Raw genomic sequence first — 26076 nt, forward strand, 5'->3', positions numbered from 1 at the left:
GGGTGATGAATGGGGTTGAAAATAATTTTGTCCATGTACCATTATTTTTTTAAAAATAAATAAGAAATCATATCTAAAATAGAAAATCATCCAGATAGCAGACTTGTGATCAACCTGAGTTCATTGAAGAACTCCCACTAGAAACAATTTCCTTTCATTGCTTCTTAGGAAATAATGAATTCATTTAAATTATGTAGAATTGCAAATGATGCTATCCTTTTGGAATACTCAAACCAGTTCACAGAGATGTGGGAGATACATCTTTCAACTGAGAACTTGGAAACTAATCATTGATTCAGTTTCCCATGCATCACATATGTTTTAGAACCTATGTTACCACCTTTTAATCACGACGCCGTGTATGTTTGTGGTTTTCCTAACAACAAGATTCAACTTTTTCTTAGGTAAATGCATGTAGCATCAAAACTTTAGTTCATCTTCACTTCCTCTTATCAAGTTCTCATCCTACATACTCCCTCCGTCCCTTAATACTCGCACCGTTTTGACTGGACACGCTTGTCAATGCACATCTTTGACCACGAATATCTTCAACTACATATTATAAAAACTTAATTTTTTTTTAATATTATGAGAATATATATTAAGATGAAGCCAATAATATATTATATACTAACATTTGTTTTCATATACTAGAAATAAAATAGGGTCAAAGTGAATTATGTGAATAGTGCAAAAAGTCAAAACGGTGCGAGTATTAAGGGACAGAGGAAGTATCCAAATGTGTTGGATGTTCTTGATATTGTTCTAATGATCTTTGATCCAGATTAATAGAGATTGGTATAAACTCGTCGCGATCCAATGTTCGGGAGTTATCTTGGCAATCTATATATCACATCATACATGATTGATTGTAATGCAAAAATCATTCGCATTTAAAATCTATCTATGTAACTTTTACCTTTATTCTTGTTTCAAGAGATACTAATCTTGCTAAAATCTTGGCATTGCCATGTGATATAAGGTGAAGACCCCTCTTCAAGGTCCTTCATGCTTAACTTTAGTAATAACAGCCTAACTTTATACTTAGTTAAAGCATTCATTACTTAGACTTACTCATATGGGTTGAGAGTCTCTTTTGAGTCTCTCAATTTTGTTTGATTTATTAATTACTTTTACATAATCCAAACAACGCTTTAGATCCTATCCAATAGATCTTTAACCCATTATGTTCTAAGTTTCGCCATGGTTCTAATATTGCCAAATACTTTCAAATCTAACCATTTAGAATTTGAATGTCATTTTAAATAGAGAGATATGTATCTCATATATATAGAACCAGTAAACTTGACTTAGCTCCCACAAGATGATTCATATTTTCATAAAGCTATAATTGCTCAATAGCCTTGTTAAAAAAATATGGTCGAATTCCCACTTGCATGCTTTAATCTACGAATAGATTTCATAAGCTTGCTCTTTTATCTAGCATCCAAAACTTTTACATTGTGTGATGTACACAATTCCTTTCTACAAGCCCAATTGAGGAAGGTGTTTCGTTTTCTAATTGCCATATTGCCATATGCAATGATTTCTAGATTTATCCAAAATAGTTCAAGCATTCCGACTTGGTGAAAAATAATTCAACATTATCAACGCCGTGAAGTTGTTTATAATCTTTAACCACAAATCTAGCTTTTCTTCTGTATGTGTATACAATATCATTTTTGTATGTTTTGAAAACATGTTTGCAACCAATGGGAGTGAACCCTTTATGCAAATCAACGTTGTATGTTTAGAAAACATGTTTGCAACTAATGGGAGTGAACCCTTTATGAAAATCAACCAAATCATAGATTTGATTCTTTAAGATGAAAATACTTTGGATGAAATGGCCTCAAACCATTTTGTATGGCCTTGAACCATACTTATTTTTTTGATGGCCTTAAACCATATATACTTGGGAATTTTTAATTCGTCGTAGCTAACCTGTAAGTCGTATGTTCTTGAAGCACTTTCCAAAGTCTTCATAGTTTTCATTCCTCAAGATATCTATGTATCTATCTTGGTTGAATTCTATTCCTTATACGATTTACCTAGATATTGAACATCAAACGTTAGCGTCTATAAAGACATTACTCAAGTCCTTTGAGTATTAGCATTCTTTTGAAGCACTTCCAAAGTCTTCATGAAGCTCTTCCAAAGGCTTCTAAGTACGGTGCTTTTCCAAAGACTCCTAAGTATCCTACTTTGTTTGTTGCTTGACTCGAAGTTCTTTTGAGGTCACTTCGAGGTCATTTTTCTCCCACTTGCCTTTTTGGAAGTATGACGGTTTCCAAAAAGAAATTATCTAGAGCAACAATCATATGTTCTCAGATTTGTGGTAGAATCAATACCTTTTGTTTCTATGAGTCGCTCATAAAGAAACATATATCTATTCTTGAGTTTGTTTGATGTAAACACTAACTCCCACTGGGTTTGACAACCCTAGATATATATATTGACAAGATGTACTGAACCGAAGTTCAATCCTTATGACATCTTATCCTTAGCTGTGACAACTTTGTTTAGTGTGATAGTCACTTGAGAGTATCATTTAGAAACTATATAGGAAAGTAGTCGTGATTATCGTTAATCGAATAGATTGCGATTTCTCCATTTGGACATACCATATTCTTATGGAGCTTCCATTGTTATAATTCCATATAAACAATCTAGATAATCTTTCTTGGCTCATGCAAACATCACCTTGACCCAGCTTAGATGTTCCAAATTTCTTGCCAAGTTGATTTTATACCCCTTTGTGAATCGCATTGAAGCATTTCACATATTTCACGTTGAGTAAATATAGCCATATTTTCTCAAAATCTTGTGAAATAGGTAAGTCATAAAATCCATCTTTGGCCTATGAACATAATTGTCTAGACTCTTCTAACAATAGTACATTTCAATGTCATGTTCAACAAGAAATACCCACGTGTCTTAAATTAAGCAACTTTCAGAAATCCATGCCATGGAATCTTAGAATGTTGTCTTGTTGATATGGTCGTATGACATTGCCAAAGATATGTGGAACACAAATCAAAATGTTTAATTTGAACCTTCTGAAGTTTGAGTGTGAAGAGATTCGTTTCTTTATTAATCAATCATATGACTCAACCCTTAAATGACCATTTCATTCAAATAAACACTCAATTACGAATGTTTTTGTTTATTTTGAATGTGAGTCTTTCTGTTGTCCAAACAGAAATTGTTTATGATGATTAATGGAACATAATACCATTAAGTTCCAGCATATAGAAGGACTTTAAAACAAACATGATGACCCTACAGCTAATGTAGCACGACTTTGCTTCACTTCCCATTGTAGGTCAATAACCAGACTTAGCTCCTGAAATTTGAGTTCTTAACAAGAGTTAGAACCTCAAGCGGTAATCTAATACCATATGAGTTTATTTGCTAAGTCGTTTCTCTTTAACATAAAATTCAAGGTAGAAATCGAATATCTAAGTTCATTTCTTTTGTTCCCGTTTCATATCCTTTCTAGCACGTTTTCTTATAGTCCAAAAGATTTTACTCTTTGCTTGATCTTCTTACTGTAGACACCTACTTTTGTCCCCATTCCCGCAAGGGAAAGGTTCGATGATGAAAACGTAAATCTCCACTTGACAACGCATCTCCTATGAAATAAACGAATCTCAATTCCCCTTTTCATTTCACCCGAAACCTGCTATTTATGGGAACCTGCTATTTATGGAAACCTGCTAAAAATAGTAACTGCCGTAAAAGATAGAAACCTGTCAGAATTAGGTGTTGTATTCCAACATAAATCCTAAATGAGATAGAAAACTGCGAGAATCCTATTCCTAATATGATTCGGAAATAAGAGTTACGTATTAATTGAAATCCTAACGAGCCTAGAGTTCGTAACGGGCCCAGAAACATTCCGTCACAAAATTGATACGCGCTAAAAGACTCGAATTAATCTCAAACTCTACGGATTTCAGGAATCCGAATCTGACTAAAGAAAACAGCCCAGACCCTATTTTCAACGCCTGGCTCTGGGCGCCGAAATCTTCGGCGCCCAGGCCTGGGCGCTGAAAATACCTGGGTACATGTTTTTTCTTAATTCTTTGTGGATTAGAACTCTGCAATTCTATCTTTCCACGAACTCTTCCCTATAAATAGGCCCCTAAATTCGACGTGAAAAACACAACAACACACAATTATATTATGAGTATTGACTCCAACCCTTAGCCTAAGCCTCTCGCTGCGAAACTGTTCACGCGTTCTGTCGCAATCGATCCATAAATCGAACAGAACGTATCCTGTCCCATAATTGAGATTCGTTAAATAAAAAAGTGAAATAGCAAAGTCAAAGTGGTTAGTTTTCTGAGAACCGTGACGCACCTCTCAAGGGTGCGTCGTAATGTGTCCCTTTTCGATGATTTAACTGCTTTCCTCGCCCTTTTTATGAACTGTTAAACTAACCTAATCTGATTGTTCTATCACGCCTAACAAATATAATATTTTTGGGAAATCGGATTATCATGCTAGGTCCCTTAATGCTATTTAAATCAGATAATCACGATCGAATTAGTATTATATGTTGCATATTGCTAAAATCAACTCAGATTAGTTTAATAGTTAACGCATGTCCCTTCAATTATTTATGATGAGCTAGTAAGGATATCCTGCCTCTGGAGTTATCGACGAGCGAAGTACTCCTCTCGGTAGTTACAGTCCCCCGAACCCTCAATCTCTACCTTGCGGGTGTATGTTGAGAGATCCCCACACCAGGGATCACAAGGGAACCTACGGCCGTCGTGGTCAAACATAATTGCACTCCCTTTATGTCACGATAACCGGATTTTGTCAGTTTTTCTCATTGTCGTTAAAAACTGAATGGCGACTCCTGTATTACTAGTCAATTGGGTGTATTCTCACAGAAAATCCAATTACACTTGATTGAATAAAAAGAATCGTCATACCCACGAGGGACGAGGTCACGCATTAGCCTCGCGCTTTTTCGACCCCCTCACAGTGGCGACTCCACTGGGGATAGTGAAGGAAATACTCGTGCTTGTAGGTAATCAAAATAGCCGAAGGGTGAAACGATCCTACCCCGCGTTTATTTCCCCATCAAGTTGGGACGACCTGAAAATCAGCATATTAATGTGAACGGGCAGAACCGCATAACGAATCTCGGCTCCCTCGGGAGTTGGGACTAAGGATACCTTTTTTCGCCAATAGGGGGGTGCATACGCCGCGCATGTTTTCCACTCGGTACTTGTGCAGGTAGTACACCTATCCCGAACCCAATAGCTCGCCCATTAGGTCCCTCTCGCCTGCATGCCCCCTTGGCTTGCACTTGCGGGTTGGCCTCTTGAGCGAAATTCGTCTGTTGAAGACACTACCTCGACCGGGGCATGTGTTGGATCTACGATAGAAGCGGTACCAAGCCAGGCGCAAATAAACTACCCATAGAAGCCTATCATAAACTACGTGGCATATTTCATTTTCAAATCCATGTTTGTAATGTAGTTATGTGTAGCGAAATATGTGATTGTATGTGACAAACTATCCTAGAAAACCAACGACCTTAAAAATTGTCCAAACATTCATAGACTAATTTTCCAAAGAGTTATACCGAAACACGTGTTCCGCAAACCCGAATGATCGCCATAAAATAAGCGACGCTCGGGATGGCCTGTAACGAATCCCACAAACGCTGTTACGCGTAAAGGACGTTATTAGGCAAGAACGCAAATTGAAGTCGCATAAACAGAAGGCAGAAAACGAGAACCAGCCAGGGACGAATTTTCAACGCCCCTGGCTGGGCGCCAGAATTTCTCACGCCCCTCTTTGGGCGCTGAAGTTGCTGCTTGGCCTTCTGGTCAGGCGCAGCAGCCTCGGTGCCCGCGCGAAAGGAAAATACGTAGCGCAAAAAAATGTTCATAAAAAGAATTGCTACGAGGGCATAAGAAAAGCACTCGATTTCAAAAGCGACTCGCAAAAAATTAATAACTCTTTGTGTCGTTGTTAGGCCTCCGACGACGACAATACCCGGCACCAAAACGAACGTGCTAATAACTATGAATGTCACACGGGCAAGTGTTTCGAAAATCCAAAGAATAACCAAAATAAAAAAAACCAAAAAGTGTACCGACAAAAGAAAGAGTAAAAAACCAATTTAGAGAGTCGAAGTCTAGACTAAGTAATGCTTGAAACTTTGGGAACCTAAACTTTAGCTAATGTTATGCCTAGGACTGGTCCTGCCACTTGGTGCCGATCAGGGAATCAACGGTTAGTGCGTCTCGAAGATACATCGCCAACACCAGGTTTAGTAACTCCAAGCTCCGTCCGTCGTCCCTCATTTCAAGGATCTCCGCTTCCCCAACCTCAATTCGCACCTTCAAACATGTCCATCGAAGATTTGCGAGACCAGATGGTCCAAATGACCCAACTTATGGGCCAACTGCAAATGGAAAATGAAGCTTTAGGCGCAAGCCAAAAATGACCTCGATAACGAGAAGAGGATTGAAAAAATGGTCCTACAGCAAACCATGGGGAGCAAATACTTCTCTCTCGATCTTGAACCTTTTCCTGGCAAATTACCAGAAAAGTTCAGTTCATCTGACTTACCAAAGTTCAAGGCCACGGACAACCCCCGTGATCATCTACTGAGCTTTGTGAATACCATGAACTTGAAAGGCGTGGACAAGTCCATGTACTTACCTGCCTTTCCTTTGTCCTTGGAACCTGTGCCGCTCAAATGGTACTATCACCAGGACCCTAAGCTCTTCCCCACTTGGGAAGACTTTGTCAATGTCTTCATCAAGCAATACTCGTCAAACATGGATTTCCAAGTCACCATGCGCGAGCTGGAAGTTCTCTTCCAAAAGAAAAATGAGGGTTTCACAACCTACTTTGCCAGATGGAGGGGCTAAGCGGCCCAGCTAATCAATAGGCCTCCCGAAACAGAATTGGTCCAAAAATTCATTGACAACCTGGACCCGGCTTACAGACAACACCTTAGGTACCTGGGACTTGACACTTTCAAAAGAGTTTATGATGTGGGAATAAAGACCGAGGACGTCCTCGCCAAAACCATACAGAGCAAACCCACATATAAGACCAACACCTATAATCGGGGTAACACATCACAAGCCCAAGAAGTCCATGCTGTAGAAGAGACTCCCGCCCGAAGAAACCCTGCAAGATGGGTCCGAGACCCAAAGTTTGCCCCACTCGGGTCAACTTTGGTACAAGCCTTTGAAAGACTAACCAATCAAGGAAAGTTGAGACCTATAGGCCCCACCCGTGACCCTCCTGTCAAAAGCAAATATTGGGTCGAAGGTACTTACTGCAAATTCCATCAAGGAAATGGGCATGACACTGAAAACTGCTGGAATCTAAAACATACGATCCTGGACATGATAGAGGATGAAGTGATACCTCTCCCTAACGTTGGCAAACCCAACAACAATAAGAGCCCACTCGGCTCTTGTCACATCTCTCTCGACCAACCAGAGAATTTCGACCCCACGGTGTATATTACACCTCAAGGTGCACCACTCGCTGTGGTCCCTATGGATCGAATCGAGAGGGAAGTGTGCGGTGTGTGGAACGATGATGCTGAAGATATTTACCTATCTCAAGTCTCGGGCCAGGACTTCTTCACCGAAACTTGGCCCGGGTATGCTCTCATTGACACCACCCCTCAGGAGCCCGAAGTCGACAACCTCACCCGATCCGGAAGAATATACCAACCGGATATTCACCCACCTCCTATGGACGACATCCCGGTTAGGCAAACTCCTGAGAATGGACGGCACGCCACCGTCGCGGAAGTCATTGAAAATCCTCTCCTGAAACAACTAAAAAGAACCAAGGCCGAGATTACCATCTGGGATCTTATGTGTACTTCAAAGGAACATCGCGAAAAGCTTATTCGCTCACTTGACCTCATCTCAGTACCTATAGATATCACACCTGACTCATTGGTTAGCCATGTCACGAGAGATGCCGGAGAAAAGGCCATAGTTTTCACCGACAAAGACTTACCCAAAGAGGGGGGTGCTCACAATAAAGCCCTTTACCTAGTGGTTGGATGCAAAGGACAAAACATCCCCCTAGCGCTCGCAGATAATGGTTCGGCGGTTAACGTCTGCCCATTGCGAACCGCCCATTGCTTGGGGCTAGAAAACGATGACTTCCAAACCTCGACACAAGGGGTACGAGCTTATGATAACTCCCGAAGGCCTGTATTGGGAAAAATCAACCTTGCCATACAAACCTGGCCTGTGGCACGCACCACGGAGTTTCAAATAATCGACATCAAGCCCACTTTCAACCTCCTCTTGGGGCGACCTTGGCTCCATGACTTAGGAGGTGTGGCTTCTACCTTGCACCAAATGGTTAAACTTAACCATAACAGGGTAATACTAGAAATCCGCGCCCCTCCTCTCGACGTCAGTTGTACTATGGTTGGAACGGCCGAAACTGCAGACGACCTTTATGGGTTTCAAATGGAAGAAACAATCCAGTTCATCGAAGATTATGATCTAGCATTCCTAGATCCGCATGCATCCCGAGTCATCCCTAGAATGCTGTTAGCTCAAGGTTATTTCCCAGGAACCCCATTGGGCATAAGGAAGAAGGCATACACATTCCATCCTTTTCCCAACAAATCTACTCCCTTTGGCTTAGGTTATGAACCAACGGAGGAAGATATTGCTGACCGCCTATCTAGGCTACGCCTTAACAAAGCCAAACAAACCACCCTCCTTCCCCCATATCAAAGGACCCTTAAAGGGATGTTCGTTCGGGAAGGAGAAGAACACCCATGATGTGATTTCCCTGAACCCTTCGTTTAGGATGGCTTGCTAAAACCCGGATTTGAAATTTTCCATGACTGCCACACCTTGGATGAGGCACCCCACCTCACCAAGACTAAAACAGTTGAAATATTGGACAACCAGGCTCTATGAACATTTTTTAACGAATCGAGGCCTATGGAAAACGAGACTGTGATGACTACCCTAGCTTTACAAGATGAAGGTTTCGATCCAACCCGGTTAATCTCTCCTGCATCAACGCTAGAAGAGGTCGAGAACGGATGAGTGAAGACATATCAGTGGGTCAATGCAAAAGGAATGGAATTCAAGATGAGTACCGGTGAAGGACCGAAGTTTTATGAGACTAAACCCCAGGCTTGAGCCACATAGAGCACCATTAGTAAAAAGCGCCTAGTAGTTTTTTAGATTGATAGAAAAAATAATAAAGACTTTAGAGGGTCCTAAGGCCGCTTAGAATATAGGTCAGTTTTATTTCAGTGTGTTTTCCTTACTTTCCGAATCAATAAAGGCGTAATATTTCTCCTAAAAACTTTATTCTAACACTAAATAAACACCAAATGTACTTGCAAAATACAAAAATAAAGAGGCGGCCCACTATAGGCCCAACAAACAAAGCCCACTCGGTTTTGAAATAGTGCCATGGGAACCAATTCCCGAAACCCACAAAATAAACCACACTATCCCATTCATATCCCCAAAACCTAAAAAGCCAACCAGTGTCATCATAAGAGCCAATCCATGCAACCCAAAATCAAAGGAAATCAAAAATCCAAAACAATGCAAATGGTACAAAAAAAAAAACAGATTCATAAAACATAGATTCCATCATACCCTTCACTAACAACCCACCTCCAAAGCCTACACAAAGATCTTCATAAATTCCGCACCCTAACTCCATTTTCAAAACTGTTTTGAGTCCCCAATAGAAAAAATTAATCTGGACAAAAATGCGTTTCACGCTAACAGTCAAAAAAGCCTCCAAAATAGCCTCAAAATTAACTTTAAATACGAAGCAAAATATCAAGGCACAAAAAAAAAAATATATAGAAATAAACGCAAGAACATGTGAAGCAAAGCGTCAAAAATTGACCGCCCAAGTCATTTTCAGCGCCCAGGGCTGGGCGCCGGAATTTCTGACGCCCCGGCCTGGGCGTTGAAACTCTTAGCCTGCCAAAAGTTTTCTTTTCAGAAGTACTCGTCATTTTATCCGCACACCACGGAAAAATAACGAACAATTGGGGGGTACAATACGTATCCAAATAGGCTTACCAACCAAGAATATAGCCATACAAATTAGTCGAATTTCGAATTTCATATTTTACACGACTTATGGCAAAAAAAAATGGCTGATGAAAATAATGATAATACTTCACTCATTCGACCGACTAAGTAATATGTTTCCACCTCAGGGCATATCTACCTAAATCCGGCATACTAGAACTAATTCAAAAGCTAGAACTACGCGCGACCTGATTTTGACAAGATACGTAGGCAATCCTTACCAAGGATTTGGTCTAAATAATAATAAAAAAATATTCTTTGTGCAAAAAAGTGTTTGACATATAAAATACATAAAAAAGAGGAGAAACAAAAATAAATGAAAACTAAAAATACGCCTTTATTAAAATATAATAAGAAGGAAAAGAGAGTGCTAAATATAAAAACAAACACGACTGAAATAAATAGAGGGCACCTACACCCTAGCAAGAACTACACTACTCTAGTTCTTCTGGATCATCAAATAAAGTCTTGTAGAGGGCAATATTCGCAGGATCCACTCCCACAGTCCTCTGCGCTGCCCCAATGTCAATCTCCATGAGAACCGGCTCCTGAACACTAACTTCCAAAGATGTCAAGGCTTCAGAAACGTTCTCAGTTATAGCCCGCTCAGCCTCGAGGGCACAGGCAATGGTGGGAGAAGGATTATTATCATCAATTAGACTAGCCACTGTTTCTACAGGCGGCTGAGCCTTCCTAACCCATACATTGTTCCGGCGACGATCTCCGCGAGAGCTTGCATTTCTTTTAACAACAGCAGGCCCCATCATGTTAGGCATCTTTTTAGGCCTGAAACTGGAACGGGGAGGAACTTCCTTTCGCTTTCGATCAGGACGAGCTTTCACAGTCTTAACACTATAGGTACGAGGTTTGGTAGAATCAGGACCCTCATACTTAACACGAATACGAGGTATCAAAAGCTCAGCCGGCTCCCCATTACGAGCCTCGGTCCTCACATCTTTGTCATCGGAGCTCATCCACAACTTGTAGTTTTCAGAAAGACCCACAAAGCCATTTGTAGCTACGGCCCAACGCGGGAGACCATCATAATACTTAGCCCACGCTAAGACCCGTGTTTGTGAAAAGGCCGCTACCTTAGGTGGTACCGTATCAGAAAAGGGGATAGTCTGCCTTAAACCATATTGACGCATGACTCGGTAAGGGAAAATATAAATGGGACGAGATAGCCCCAACAGAGAAACATAAACCGATACATCAGAACCCCCTGTCATAGTGGTCAAAACCACCATGGTACTACCCACTTAATAGAACAAATGCCATAAGTAAAAAAGGAGGTCCATTCGGCCTCGTCCTGGCCTTGGTGCAAGTATTTTCGGTTACCCAAAGCTATAGGGAGATAATGTTTAGGATCGGCAGGAGCTTCCAAAATTCTATGCCGTTCCGCAAGCCAAATTTGCAAAAACAGGTACGATCGAATCAAAAGAATGAAATGTTCAGATTTGGCATCCTTCAGTGCGCAAGGAAAAAGTCGATCACCTGCAGTAATAGGGGCCTTCCCTTAAAATGTTCAGATTTGGCATCCTTCTTCAGCTCGTCCGCACTCAGCAAAGTCTCGGCAACAACCAACGGCATGATAGAATAGCAACTTTCCATCTGGCTAATCAAGGGATCAACCTTATGTCACCGAACTCACCATTGTTATTCGATAGCAAATAATGATTCAACAAGCAAAATATAATGGCTCGAATATTCAATTTCTGTTCGGTCATATTTTTACTAGGCCTAAAGTTATGTTTTACAAGTTTCGCCAAGTTAACCTTATCACCTACAACAATTTCAGCAAACATGTTATCATCTAGCCCTAGGAAAGCCCTTATGGTTGTTTTACCCTCTTCAATAGTGCCAGGGGTAACAGGAGTAGCATTAGTAGGATAACCAAGGATCGCAGCAAATTCATCGGGCAAAGGACATATTTCGTTGCCCCGAAAGGCAAAAACATGATGATCGGAGTCCCAAAAGCTTAGGGCAGCATGCAGAAAGTTATAATCAATATTAATTTGTTGTAAGCCTAAAAGTGCCTCTAAGTGGTATTCTTTTAACAAAGCTTTTTCTGTGGGAGTAAAGGCCCGTAGCCAACGCCTAACAGTCCGTTGGAGTGAGAAAGTAGGGATCGACATGGCAAAAGCAAATAGGGACGTACCTAGCCCCCTATATATAGCTGAACGCACCCGATGACATCCTGATCCCATTCGGAAACGTGTTAGGAAATCCGAAAGTCAAATGTTACCAGGAAAGGACATTCAGCGCCCACGGCTGGGCGCCGAAATGTTTAACGCCAGGCCTTGGGCGCTGAAAATGCAGCCCAAGGCCCAGATTTCACAAAACACGGAACAGGAAAGGACTTAAGACCGTGTTGCTAAACACGAGGCTCTATTGCAAGTAGGATCAAGCCCAAAGCACCTTTAGCTCCCAAATAAGCAAAAAAAAAACATATAAAAACTTGGTCGAAACTTAGACTCGTCTCAGAAAATGCTTATGTACACTTTTCAAAAAAAAAGCAAGTTAAATATCATGGTCATTCTTCGAAACACCAAAATATGTGTCGTCAAGTCATTGGTTTTCCAAATAAAAAATGTTTGTCTGTCAAAGGGTTAATCCGGGCCAAGCTAAAACCGGATGTTGCCTGAAAACTAAAGTCGCACTCCACGACTTCGCTAAAGTAGCACACTACTGTAGAAGGTCGCTCGCACATACGAGAATGACCCCAAACATGATTACAAGATGCGAAAAACAACCGACGAGCCTCAGTGCTTGGGGGCTCGCAAAAAAAATAGACTCCAACGAGGAGCGCGCGATCAAAATCACATTCCCAGACTGCGCCATACACCATATCATGTTTGGATATCTTAAAAAAGAACAACAATAGGTTCGACCTCATCGAAAGGACGTCACTAACACTTGTGCACGGTCCTCTGATCAAAGACCAAGTCGAGCCGTAAAGACTAGCTCAAAATCACGAAAGCGGACGGTCGCAAGACAAAGATCCGTCTGAACACGTTGTCAGCCCACGTTCAGGTTACAACTAAATTCGAGCACCCCTCGAAAGAATTCGCTCTTGCAAGAATAAATAAAAAGAAATTCTCAAAAGAAATCACAAAGAACCAAAGAAATAGGAACTTGCCCATCTTCAGTCGGCAAGATCGCGTCACAAACCGCGCGAGTTCCCAAATCGAAAAGAAAACGAATTCAGGGACGTCCACCCTCAAGCGGACAGGGCTCGCCCACCCTCAGCGGGTGGGGTCTGCATCACTAGCCGCGCAGGTCCTCAATTTTCGAAAAAATAAAGTCTTCAAAATTAAGACAGGCTCGCCATCTTCAGTCGGCGGGGTCTACGTCACTAACCGCGTAGGTCATTATTTTCAAAAAAAGAAAAACAAATTTCAAAATAGATTCGTCCACTTCTATCGGACGGGGTGTCCACCCTTAGCGGACAAGGTTCGCCATCTTTAGCCGGCGGGGTCTACGTCACAAACCGCGTAGGTCCTTATTTTCAAATTTCCAAAACAGATTCGTCCACTTCTATCGGACGGGGTGTCCACCCTTAGCAGACTGGCTCGCCATCTTTAGCCGGCGGGGTCTGCGCCATTAAACCGCGTAGGTCCTTAGTCGCTGCAGCGATAACTTTTGCTGGATTTTCCTTCGTTTTACGTCCTATAAAAACAAGGGTACTGGATTTTCCTTCGTTTTACGTCCTATAAAAACAAGGGTGCTGGATTTTCCTTCGTTTTACGTCCTATAAAAACAAGGGGGTTGTCTCGTTTAGCTAGCCCTGAAAATGAGAATCTTTAAAAAACATTTTTACCTCGTGATTGGGCTTGGCCAGGCCCAATTACACTTTACAGCTTTGATTTCGAAAAACTCTGTAGCTACTCCCAATGACAAAGTAAGGGAGTTTCTACGCACCTTTAGATCCTTCCAATGAGAAAGTGAGGAAGTTTCTATACTATCAATTGACAAGTCCCAATGACACGTGAGGGATATGTCGAAACTTCAAGTGATGACCCTTAAGTCAAATGTTATCACTCGGGGGCTCGTGAGACCCTCGCAAAACAGGTCACAATACACCATGGCTTGTGTGACGCACTCCGTCTAATACTTTGACCATCGTCTTACTCCAAGACTCAGTCAAAGTGGGGGCTAACTGTAGACACCTACTTTTGTCCCCATTCCGGCAAGGGAAAGGTTCGATGATGAAAACGTAAATCTCCACTTGACAACGCATCTCCTATGAAATAAACGAATCTCAATTCCCCTTTTCATTTCACCCGAAACCTGCTATTTGTGGAAACCTGCTAAAAATAGTAACTTCCGTAAAAGGTAGCTTCTAAAAGTGGCAAATCATAAAAGATAGAAACCTGTCAGAATTAGGTGTTGCATTCCAACATAAATCCTAAATGAGATAGAAAACTGCGAGAATCCTATTCCTAATATGATTCGGAAATAAGAGTTACGTATTAATTGAAATCCTAACGAACCTAGAGTTCGTAACGGGCCCAGACGCATTCCGTCACAAAATTGATACGCGCTAAAAGACTCGAATTAATCTCAAACTCTACGGATTTCAGGAATCTGAATCTGAGTAAAGAAAACAGCCCAGACCCTATTTTCAGCGCCCAGGCCTGGGCGCCGAAGATTTCGGCGCCCAGGCCTGGGCGCTGAAAATACCTGGGTACGTGTTTTTTCCTAATTCTTTGTGGATTAGAACTCTGCAATTCTATCTTTCCACGAACTCTTCCCTATAAATAGGCCCCTAAATTCGACGTGAAAAACACAACAACACACAATTATATTCTGAGTGTTGACTCCAACCCTTAGCCTAAGCCTCTCGCTGCGAAACTGTTCGCGCGTTCTGTCGCAATCGATCCATAAATCGAACAGAACGTATCCTGTCCCATAATTGAGATTCGTTAAATAAAAAGGAGAAATAGCAAAGTCAAAGTGGTTAGTTTTCTGAGAACCGTGACGCACCTCTCAAGGGTGCGTCGTAATGTGTCCCTTTTCGATCATTTAACTGCTTTCCTCGCCCTTTTTATGAACTGTTAAACTAACCTAATCTGATTGTTCTATCACGCCTAACAAATATAATATTTTTGGGAAATCGGATTATCATGCTAGGTCCCTTAATGCTATTTAAATCAGATAATCACGATCGAATTAGTATTATATGTTGCATATTGCTAAAATCAACTCAGATTAGTTTAATAGTTAACGCATGTCCCTTCAATTATTTATGCTGAGCTAGTAAGGATATCCTGCCTCTAGAGTTATCGACGAGCGAAGTACTCCTCTCGGTAGTTACAGTCCCCCGAACCCTCAATCTCTACCTTGCGGGTGTATGTTGAGAGATCCCCACACCAGGGATCACAAGGGAACCTACGGCTGTCGTGGTCAAACATAATTGCACTCCCTTTATGTCACGATAACCGGGTTTTGTTAGTTTTTCTCATTGTCGTTAAAAACTGAATGGCGACTCCTGTATTACTAGTCAATTGGGTGTATACTCACAGGAAATCCAATTACACTTGATTGAATAAAAAGAATCGTCACACCCACAAGGGACGAGGTCACGCATTAGCCTCGCGCTTTTTCGACCCCCTCACACTTACTTTGTTATGCTTACAAAGTCCTTTCTTATATTCACTTTGAATGACCAATGAGTCTAGTTCGTTTATTGAATCAAAAGAAGATTGGTTGTTAACCATTGGTTATACATGAGTCTTTAACTCAATACTTCATTATTCCAAAACTACCCAGTATTCTGAATATATGATGTCCAATTGGTCTACCATTCAAATTTTAGTTTGAAAACAACCATGAAGATCACTATAAGAAAATAGCATTCAAGATACGCTCTGACTTTCCTTTTCTTTGAGAATCGCTCTTAAATTTAATTACCAATCGATCGAGAAATATCGCAGTTCTATTGTCCGAATGCAATAAGGTTGAAGATTACGATTCTACAGAATGAACTAGCAAAGAAAACATTTATCAATCTTTAATAACTTGAATAAAAGAATTCACGCAATCATTAAAGCTATTAAACATTTCATTCATGCAAAAAATAAAACATGGTCCATAATGAATGAAACGATTCCAAGACCCTAAAAGTCCTAAATCCTTAAACAGCTTTGGCATGTCTTAAGTCTTTTAAGATTCTAGGTAAGCAAAACCTATTAGTAGTAATCTCCAAATTACTCTTGGTTAATAAATTAATACCATAATTATCCCATTGCCACAACATATGCCATTGTTGTTTGAGTTACAACCACAATCAACGTGCTCCTTTGGGACGCTTTACCATCTAAGTCAACTAATTTAGCACCTCGCTTTGGTGGAAACCTACTACGTTAGATCCTTAGATTTTTGTAAGTGCTTGATTTGGAAGGCAACTTTTGAACTCAATATTACTTTGGACCTAGTTGTTTCTATGTTGGTTCGATCATTTAGTGAACTAAATCTAATCGAGCATACAAACAACATTCATGCATAATATATTCATACATTCACAATATATAGTGCATAAATAAAATTGGTGAACTAGTATGGCCTAAAATTATTGTCTTGAAGCATCCAATCTTCTCCACCATCTTGTTAGCTTGGCATCGTCTTGAATCTTCATTCAATGCTAACTTAAAGTTCTAAACTTAAAAATACTTGAAATAATAAAATTACATCAAAATTTCAATGGTACGCAGACCATATTTAAAACTTTACATTCAAAGATAAAACGGTTCGCAGACCGTATTTAACTATCCTAGATTGGCGATACTAGTCACTTGGAGTACCTGCATTACATAAAATATACATTCTATGCATTCATCCATTCGTATCCTAAAACGAATGGCCCAATTAATTATGCAAGTATTTACGTGAATTATTTAAAATTCACGTTCACATAAACGCGTCCTAAAAGATTAATCAATTTCAAATTATTATTCCTTAGAATTTATTCTAATTAAAATTTAATTTAATTAAAATAAAGCGACCTACGAAGATAATTAAAATAATTATTTCATTTTAATTTCATTAAGCGGCTCCCACTCACACCAATATTTATTCCGGATAATTAAATATTTAAATATTAAATTAAACTCACGGCCCGGCCCAAGTTAAATAAAATAAATAATTAATTATCTCGTTAGCCATTTTAATGCAAATATCAAAATTTAAAGCCTAACGAAACGAAAATGCCCAAAATTGTGCAATACGGGCTAGGCTTGCGCCCAGCGCAGCACTGCCTCGTGCTGTGTGGCCTACGAGGCCCATGAGCTCGTCGCCCATGCCCCGCAAGCCCTTGCACACACTGTCGCAGCTCGTCGCTGCTTCGTGGCATGCTGCTCGCTGATGTGATGCTTGACGCTGCGCGCAAGGCAAGGCAGCCTTGCCCTTGCTTGCTCGCAGCTCGGAAGCCAAGGCTCGCTCCCTTGCTCGCTCACTCCACCCTGCGCGCGCGGCACGCAGCTCGCTTGCGGCTACTCGCGTTGATGTGGCTTGGCTACGGGGAGGCAGCCCGCATGGCTACGACGAGCCACACGCACCGCACACCCCTTTTTGTTCGTGCCTTTGGTTCGTGCAAACGGACCAACTAATTAAAAAAAATCAATTTCACGAACATATTTGCGAATTTTTTTTCACAAAATTTATAATTTTTACTTTCAAAAAATAACGACTTTACGATTTAATTGATTTTTAACAATAATCCGATTTTGTTAAAATTTATTAAATTTAGGCTAACTTTATTCAAATTTTAAGAACGAACAAAAACGCCCAAAAACACATATTTCGAAGCCTGTTTTTGCAATTCCGTTTTCATGAATTGATCTTAGAAAATCATTTTCAATCAGATTAGGGTCAGAAAAGTCGAAATTACGAAACTTTTTGGATTCAGAACTTATTACACGATTCATCCAATAATCCATACACTACTAGAAAATGCCTTTTTAACGACAACACAGTAACGACAGAGTCAATTTACAGTCGTTAAATGAGTTAGCGCGTTACTTTATTACGACCAAGGAATACGATCATCGTAATTTGTGAAAAAGGGAAGCTGAAAAATAAAGTAAAAATAAAATTAGTTTGTCGTTATTCCATTCATTCCCGCAGATTTGTGAAGTCCGCCTCAAGTTTACTAACCCTCAAATAAAACCCTCAAATCCTAAATTGAACTTCTCAAGTTCTTCTTTTTATATGAGCCGCTTCTTCGATCCAGAATTCCCAGCAAATCCTTGACATACACAACTCAAATGCATGTCCCTCTTTCTCTCTTTATTTCACCAAATATGCTATGGATTTAGGGGTTTATTAGTCGTTTTTGTTCAATTGATTGATGAAGTTGGGTTGGATTGGGCTGTCAAATTCTTGAATCGTAATTATAAAATTCTGGTAAGTTTCCTACCTTTGTTTAATTTATACAATTTCTTTCAAAGCTTACTTTTGATTAATTGAACAGATAGTTTGCATTTATTTATTTTTGCTATTGCGGCAGCAAATTATGTAATTTATTAACGCTCAAGCCGAAAATGTTTATTTCTGCAATCGAGCATATTGGTATCCTAATTTAGGGATATACGAGTCTAGTACAACTAATTCGCAGGTAAATCTTCAAATTCATGTCTCAAAACCCTAATTTCCTATTTCTCGGGAGTTTTTCATATGCATTTGTGGTATTTTACTCCTTGGAATGTTTGTAAACAAATGGGTATATGTTGAGAAAATTTGAGAAGATGTCATTGAATTTATGAATATATCTTAGCTGGCTACTGAAATTCATTAGTTAGTTTTATGTTTTTAATATTTGTCACGTTGGAGTTCGCAGAGTTCTCTCTGAAAAGACAACCAAATTTCCTGATACTTATACCTGATACTTGATTGAGGCTCTGATGTTCGCAGAGTTCTAAAAGTGTAGTAACCTTTAGGGGATGGTTAGTCTCTTACATGATATACATCAAGGAAGTAAGCGTATTGTTACACGTAACAGCTAATGTTAGCATGCCATAACCCAGATTCTGAATCTAGATGTATAAGTGCCAATTTCTTCAGTTTATTGCTCTACCTTGATGCTGGGAACTGATGATTTACTTAATACAGATAACTTGACTGAGGCTCTGATGTTCTTGTCACATTTTGTTGGTGATGTTCACCAGGTTAGTGCCTTTTCTTGAGACAGTGTGACTCTCAGTGAGGATGCTGATGAAAAAAGCTATCATGATTCATTTACTTCGTTGCATATATTTCATACAGTATTCCTTTCTGTTGGAGTCAAGTTAGCTGTGGGACTATAGTTTGTGCTTCAGATAACCAAACTATAGTTCAATATCCTTTTAGCATATAAGCATGTGAATGTAAAATGACTTGTACTGAAATATTTCAAACTATGCGATGCATATTGTCAAGCTATGTAAAATGTATGTATGTCTTTTTTTTGACTGAAAGTGGGCAGTGATACTGAAGTCAGTATTAGGGGTTCACAGCTTTTGCTGATTCTAAGTTCTAACAGTATATCAACAAATTCTTCTATTTGCTCTTGCAAGTTGTCTAAGATGGGAAGAAAGGAGTCCGTCGTATATTCGTATGGATAGCAGTATTCATAAGTGATGTTTCCATATTGCTATAGGTGAATTGAAACTGTTAAAAAACTTTGGGAAGGTAAGTAATTATGATGAACTGGAGGACTAAGCAGACTAAGCAGACTGGAGCTAGTAACTCCATCTGTTGTAAATCTTGTGATTAAGGCCGCAAATTTTCAAATGAAATAGAATATGAATTATCGAGCCTCGGAGTTGGTTGAATTCTTTCTATATGAAGCTAACATTTCTTGTTTTACATATGCTTTTAGGCTTGGTCAGTAGAGCCTGCTATCGCCACTACAAGCAACTAACAACTCTTGACTACTATCTTTATGTAAAATAAGGGATGCTTTAGCAAGTTTATTTTTAACAAGGGTGTAAGCCTCCAACTGTAGTTTTGATTTTATATGACATGACGCCACATCTTCGTTGATATAACCTTATAGCATTCTTTTCATGTTTAAATTCACTACAATAGGTTACGTTGTTCTTATATCCACTCTTTGGATTGTATCTAGGTTCTGTCAATCATTTGATTAATTAGCTGAGGCTAGAGATGTGGGGGATTGTTTGCAAGCACATGAAGCTCTGATTTCTCATATCTGCTTCTAAGGCTCAAGCAGCTTTCAGGAGGCAACGTTCCATTGGTATTTTCCCTCTTTGTTTCTGAATTACGATTAACAAGATGTTATTTTTACATTCATGGAAGGGCCACAAAATCTCTTGTAAACTTTATAGATAAAATACTCTGCATAATTTCTTGTTTTACTCTACAAATTTACTTTTCTTGTTATTAATGTGATTTTTTTTGTGCCATGAGATTTTTAAATCCAATCTCCAGATTGAGTTATAGGTTTTAAAGGAGTAATAAAGTTTAAAGATACAAGGGACAACATTGTAGTAGAAAAAGAACTCCACCAAAACAAATTTCTTGCATGTCACGTGGAGGAAGTTAAGAGAACAACGAAATGAAGACAATATTACTTTAATTTGGTTGAGTTAATGAAAATATTCGAAGATATGTTGGTGTCACAACTTAATGTTGCAATTCCTACTTCACAAGATGGTTCTGAAATGTCCAAGTACTTAAAGATGGGAAGTTATCACACTTCATATCGGTTTAGAGTCTTTGATTTTTGTTTTTTTGGAAGTTTAAGACCAAGGAATTGTTTAGATATTCCTCTAGTTTAGGACATGAAATTCAATCTTTAGTGTGGATGTTTGGTTGTTTTGTTGAGCCGTATCATAATTGTTATTGATTTTGTTTAATGAAAATTTAGTTTAGTTTATTATGTATTTTTGAAATATTGAATAAAATAGCAGGTTTAGCCGATTAAAACGACAAAATATGTTCGACTACAAATCAAATTTGGTGGTATATTAAATTTCTTTTCGTGTTGATTTAGCTGGTTTGTTCGATGTTATTGAATGCACAATAACGACAACAAATTGAATCGTCGTAATAAATGAACGTCGAACAAACTATTTTGTCGTTAATAAGGAATGACAGACACATTATTTCGTCGTTAAAAATTCACGACGAACATTGTCGTTAAAACCAATAACGCCGGAACCTGTTACGACAAAACCAACGACGAACTTTTTGTTCGTCGTTAAAGGTTTTAACGACAACTTTTTGGCCTTATAACGACGAAAAAATTCGTCGTTATAAACCATTTTTCTAGTAGTGATAATAATTCGAAAGATTCAATATAAAATCCACAAAAGTTCGACAACATGCAAAAACAATAAATCATGCTAAAAAATGCTTTGAATACATAAGGCTCATGATACCACTGTTGGGGAATACAGTTAAACATATAACATTTGCGGAACATCCCCAAAGCCAGGAAACATGTATAAAGCACAGATTAAGAATACTTACATTTGAAACTTGTTTTCCCGAGTATAGTATCAACGAACACGAACAAAGAACTCCAATTTACGTTCCTTTATTTAGTTCACCGACACGTTCAGATCCATCTTGATAATTGTAGCTTAGACAACGTTCAAGAGTGTTTGCCTTTTCGGGAAGAATAGGTTTGAGTAGAGAGCAAAAAAATTCGTACGTAATTTTCAGAATTAGTTTTAGGTTATTGGAAAAACTGAACTGGGGTGTGTGGAAAATATAACCTAATATTATATTTAGTGTAACCGGCCAAGACACAAGCCTTGACCGGCCACACACAGACACACCACACCGGAAGCCCATGCGCACAGGATACCGCAGGCCGAGCGTAGCCGAGCAGCAATGGGCCATGGGCCTTTGCTTGCTCGCTGCTTGCTGATGTGCTTGTGCGCGCACTCGTGGCCACGAGGGCTGGCTTGCTTCGTTGCGCTACGAGCTCGCTGGCTCGTTGGGCCTTGCGCGCATGCGCGCTTGGCTCGACGGGCCGGCAGCTCTGTAGACACCTACTTTTGTCCCCATTCCCGAAAGGGAAAGGTTCGATGATGAAAACGTAAATCTCCACTTGACAACGCATCTCCTATAAAATAAACGAATCTCAATTCCCCTTTTCATTTCACCCGAAACCTGCTATTTATGGAAACCTGCTAAAAATAGTAACTGCCGTAAAAGGTAGCTTCTAAAAGTGGCAAATCATAAAGGATAGAAACCTGTCAGAATTAGGTGTTGCATTCCAACATAAATCCTAAATGAGATAGAAAACTGCGAGAATCCTATTCCTAATATGATTCGGAAATAAGAGTTACGTATTAATTAAAATCCTAACGAGCCTCGAGTTCGTAACGGGCCAAGACGCATTCCGTCATAAAATTGATACGCGCTAAAAGACTCGGTTAAGTCTCAAACTCTACGGATTTCAGGAATCCGAATCTGACTAAAGAAAACAGCCCATACCCTATTTTCAACGCCTGGCTCTGGGCGCCGAAATCTTCGGCGCCCAGGCCTGGGCGCTGAAAATACCTAGGTACGTGTTTTTTCCTAATTCTTTGTGGATTAGAACTCTACAATTCTATCTTTCCACGAACTCTTCCCTATAAATAGACCCCTAAATTCGACGTGAAAAGAACACACACAACACATAATTATATTCTGAGTATTGACTCCAACCCTTAGCCTAAGCCTCTCGCTGCGAAACTGTTCACGCGTTCTGTCGCAATCGATCCATAAATCGAACAGAACGTATCCTGTCCCATAATTGAGATTCGTTAAATAAAAAGGAAAAATAGCAAAGTCAAAGTGGTTAGTTTTCTGAGAACCGTGACGTACCTCTCAAGGGTGCGTCGTAATGTGTCCCTTTTCGATGATTTAACTGCTTTCCTCGCCCTTTTTTTGAACTGTTAAACTAACTAAATCTGATTGTTCTATTACGCCTAACAAATATAATATTTTCGGGAAATTGGATTATCATGCTAGGTCCCTTAATACTACTTAAATCAGATAATCGCGATCGCTCTAGTATTATATGTTGCATATTGTTAAAATCAACTCAGATTAGTTTAATAGTTAACGCATGTCCCTTCAATTATTTATGCTGAGCTAGTAAGGATATCCTGCCTCTAGAGTTATCGAAGAGAAAGTACTCCTCTCGGTAGTTACAGTCCCCCGAACCCTCAATCTCTACCTTGCGGGTGTATGTTGAGAGATCCCCACACCAGGGATCACAAGGGAACCTACGCCCGTCGTGGTCAAACATAATTGCACTCCCTTTATGTCACGATAACCGGGTTTTGTCAGTTTTTCTCATTGTCGTTAAAAACTGAATGGCGACTCCTATATTACTAGTCCATTGGGTGTAAACTCACAGGAAATCCAATTACACTTGATTTGACAAAAAAAACGTCACACCCACCAGGGACCAGGTCACGCATTAGCCTCGTGCTTTTTCGACCCCCTCATAGTGGCGACTCCACTGGGGATACTGAAGGAAATACTCGTGCTTGTAGGTAATCAAAATAGCCGAAGGGTGAAACGATCCGACCCCGCGTTTATTTCCCCATCAAGTTGGGACGACCTGAAAATCAGCATATTAATGTGAACGGGAAGGACAGCATAACGAATCTCGGCTCCCTCGGGAGTTGGGACTAAGGATACCTTTTTTCACCAATAGGGGGGTGCATACGCCGCGCATGTTGCCCACTCGGTACTTGTGCAGGTAGTACACCTATCCCGAACCCAATCGCTCGCTCATTAGGTCCCTCTTGCCTGCATGCCCCCTTGGCTTGCACTTGCGGGTTGGCCTCTTGAGCGAAATTCGTCTGTTGAAGACACTACCTCGACCGGGGCATGTGTTGGATCTACGATAGAAGCGGTACCAAGCTAGGCGCAAATAACTACCCATAGAAGCCTATCATAAACTACGTGAAATATTTAATCTTCAAATCCATGTTTGTAATGTAGTTATGTGTAGTGAACTATGTGACTATGTTATGATTGTGCGTACGAATAATGCTAGACAAACAATGTTAGAAAACCAACGACCTTAAAAAAAATTACCCAAACATTCATAAACCAATTGGCCAAAGAGTTATACCAAAATACGTGTTCCACAAACCCGAACGATCGCCACAAAAATAAGCGACGCTCGGGATGGCCTGTAACGAATCCCACGAACGCTGCACAACGCGTAAAGGACGTTATAAGGCAAGCACGCAAAATTAAAGTCGCAAAAACAAAAGTATACGCAAACAGAAAACGAGAACCAGCCAGGGACGCATTTTCAACGCCCTTGGCTGGGCGCCAAAATTTCTCACGCCCACTGCTGGGCGCTGAAGTTGTTGCCTGGCCTTTTGGTCAGGCACAACAGCCTCGGTGCCCGCGAATGAAAAAATATACGTAGCAAAAAAAGAAACTTTTTGAAAAAATTGCTGCAAGGGCTTATGAAAGGCACTCGATTCTAAAAAGCGACTTGTGAAAAATAAAATAACTCTTTGTGTCGTTGTTAGGCCTCCTACGACGACAATGCTCGGCACCAAAACCGAGCATGCTAATTAAACGACCTTGAATGTCACATGGGCGAAGAATTCAAAAAATGGTGTTCGAATAAAGTCCTCAAAAAATAATGTTCAAATAAAAAGTAAATCCGAGTCTAGACTAGGCTATGCCAAAGTACAATCCAAATCCTAAGTCTTGGCTGTCTTATCCATAGAATCGGTCCTAATGCTTGGTGTCTTTCTGCAAATTAAAAGGTTAAACCATATTGAGTCTCCCTTTCTAACATTTAAATCAATAAAGCACCCATATGTAATTGTCATCCCTTGCTAAGATTCTACGGCCTCAATACTCTCTCTCACCAACAAAAAGAATATATTATAGTATTTGCAAAATGGAAACAGTCACATTCTGAAAATCATTCCCACATAGTCGCACAACCCCCAAAGTGAACCTAAGGTGTCAACACCATTGGCAAAGAAAAAATTAATGGCCTCAAGGCTTATAATCACATTGGGTCACGACTATCATAGTCCTCTCGAGTCACTCGCTCCTTGAAATACTACTAAGTACGGACTAAAAGATTTTCCATGAATGCAACATGACCAACCATGAAAAAACCCAAATCGGCATACCATAAGGCTACCATTGGGGTAAAGCAATACACACTAAGAGAGAAGCCGCACTAACGATTCTAGCCTTGCAAAAATAAAAATTCGATCTCCCCAATTAAATACCTTGCCAACATTAAGCAAAATGGCGCATGACAAATGAACACCCAAGGGTTAAAATCTGAAGTGTCAACCAACGAAAGTTATGGTCCAATTAGCCTAAGAGTCGCTTGGTCAAGTATTATAGGCTTACGCCGTGTCATTATTTTGAGTCTAGTCCACCTCCTTGTATTCATACACGGGTTATAATCAGAAAGATTAATGAAAGTTTGAGTCTAAATCACAACTTCCAATTAAATCCCAGAAACTGGAATCTGAAAAAAAGCAAAAAATTATTTTCGATGTAATTCTTTCGTTAAATTTCAATAAGGTAAAAACAACATTTTGAATCAACGCTATTTGCACATTTTAAGAAACGACTAAATACGCTTGCAAAGTAAGACAATTTAAAAGGTCCACCCTAGGCCTACTAAAATTAAAGGTCCACCCTAGGCCTACTAAAATTAAAAGGTCCACTATAGGCCTACCAAACGAGGCTCACTCAGTCTCGCCTCGTGACTCAAAGACCACAACCATCTACCTTTTAGCCCAAATTGACTGAAGGATTTATGTTAGGGGAGAAATCCCAAGCAAAAAGAAATACTTAAAAAGAAAGAGAAAAGGGAGAACGAAAAGAGCAAGCCATGAAATACTTAGCCCGTACCTCCCAAATGTGCGAAATTTACACAAGTAAAGCAAAGATAAAGAATTGAGTCAACGAATCCAAATCATGCCACAAAAACTACATAAAGTTCTATGATGTCTACCTCTTCCAATCCTTATGTTCT

General features: G+C 39.9%; 1 long non-coding RNA gene across 1 annotated transcript; it reads left to right on the top strand.

The window, feature by feature from the left end:
* The first annotated feature begins 18263 nt into the window (after window positions 1-18263).
* LOC130466790 (uncharacterized) lies at window positions 18264-20496 on the top strand. The gene is made up of 3 exons (XR_008926942.1): window positions 18264-18500; window positions 19206-19261; window positions 20203-20496. It is a non-coding gene; the product is annotated as an uncharacterized lncRNA (long non-coding RNA).
* Window positions 20497-26076: the final 5580 nt, after the last annotated feature.

Source organism: Spinacia oleracea, chromosome 2, assembly GCF_020520425.1.
Source record: "Spinacia oleracea cultivar Varoflay chromosome 2, BTI_SOV_V1, whole genome shotgun sequence".
Classification (NCBI taxonomy): domain Eukaryota; kingdom Viridiplantae; phylum Streptophyta; class Magnoliopsida; order Caryophyllales; family Amaranthaceae; genus Spinacia; species Spinacia oleracea.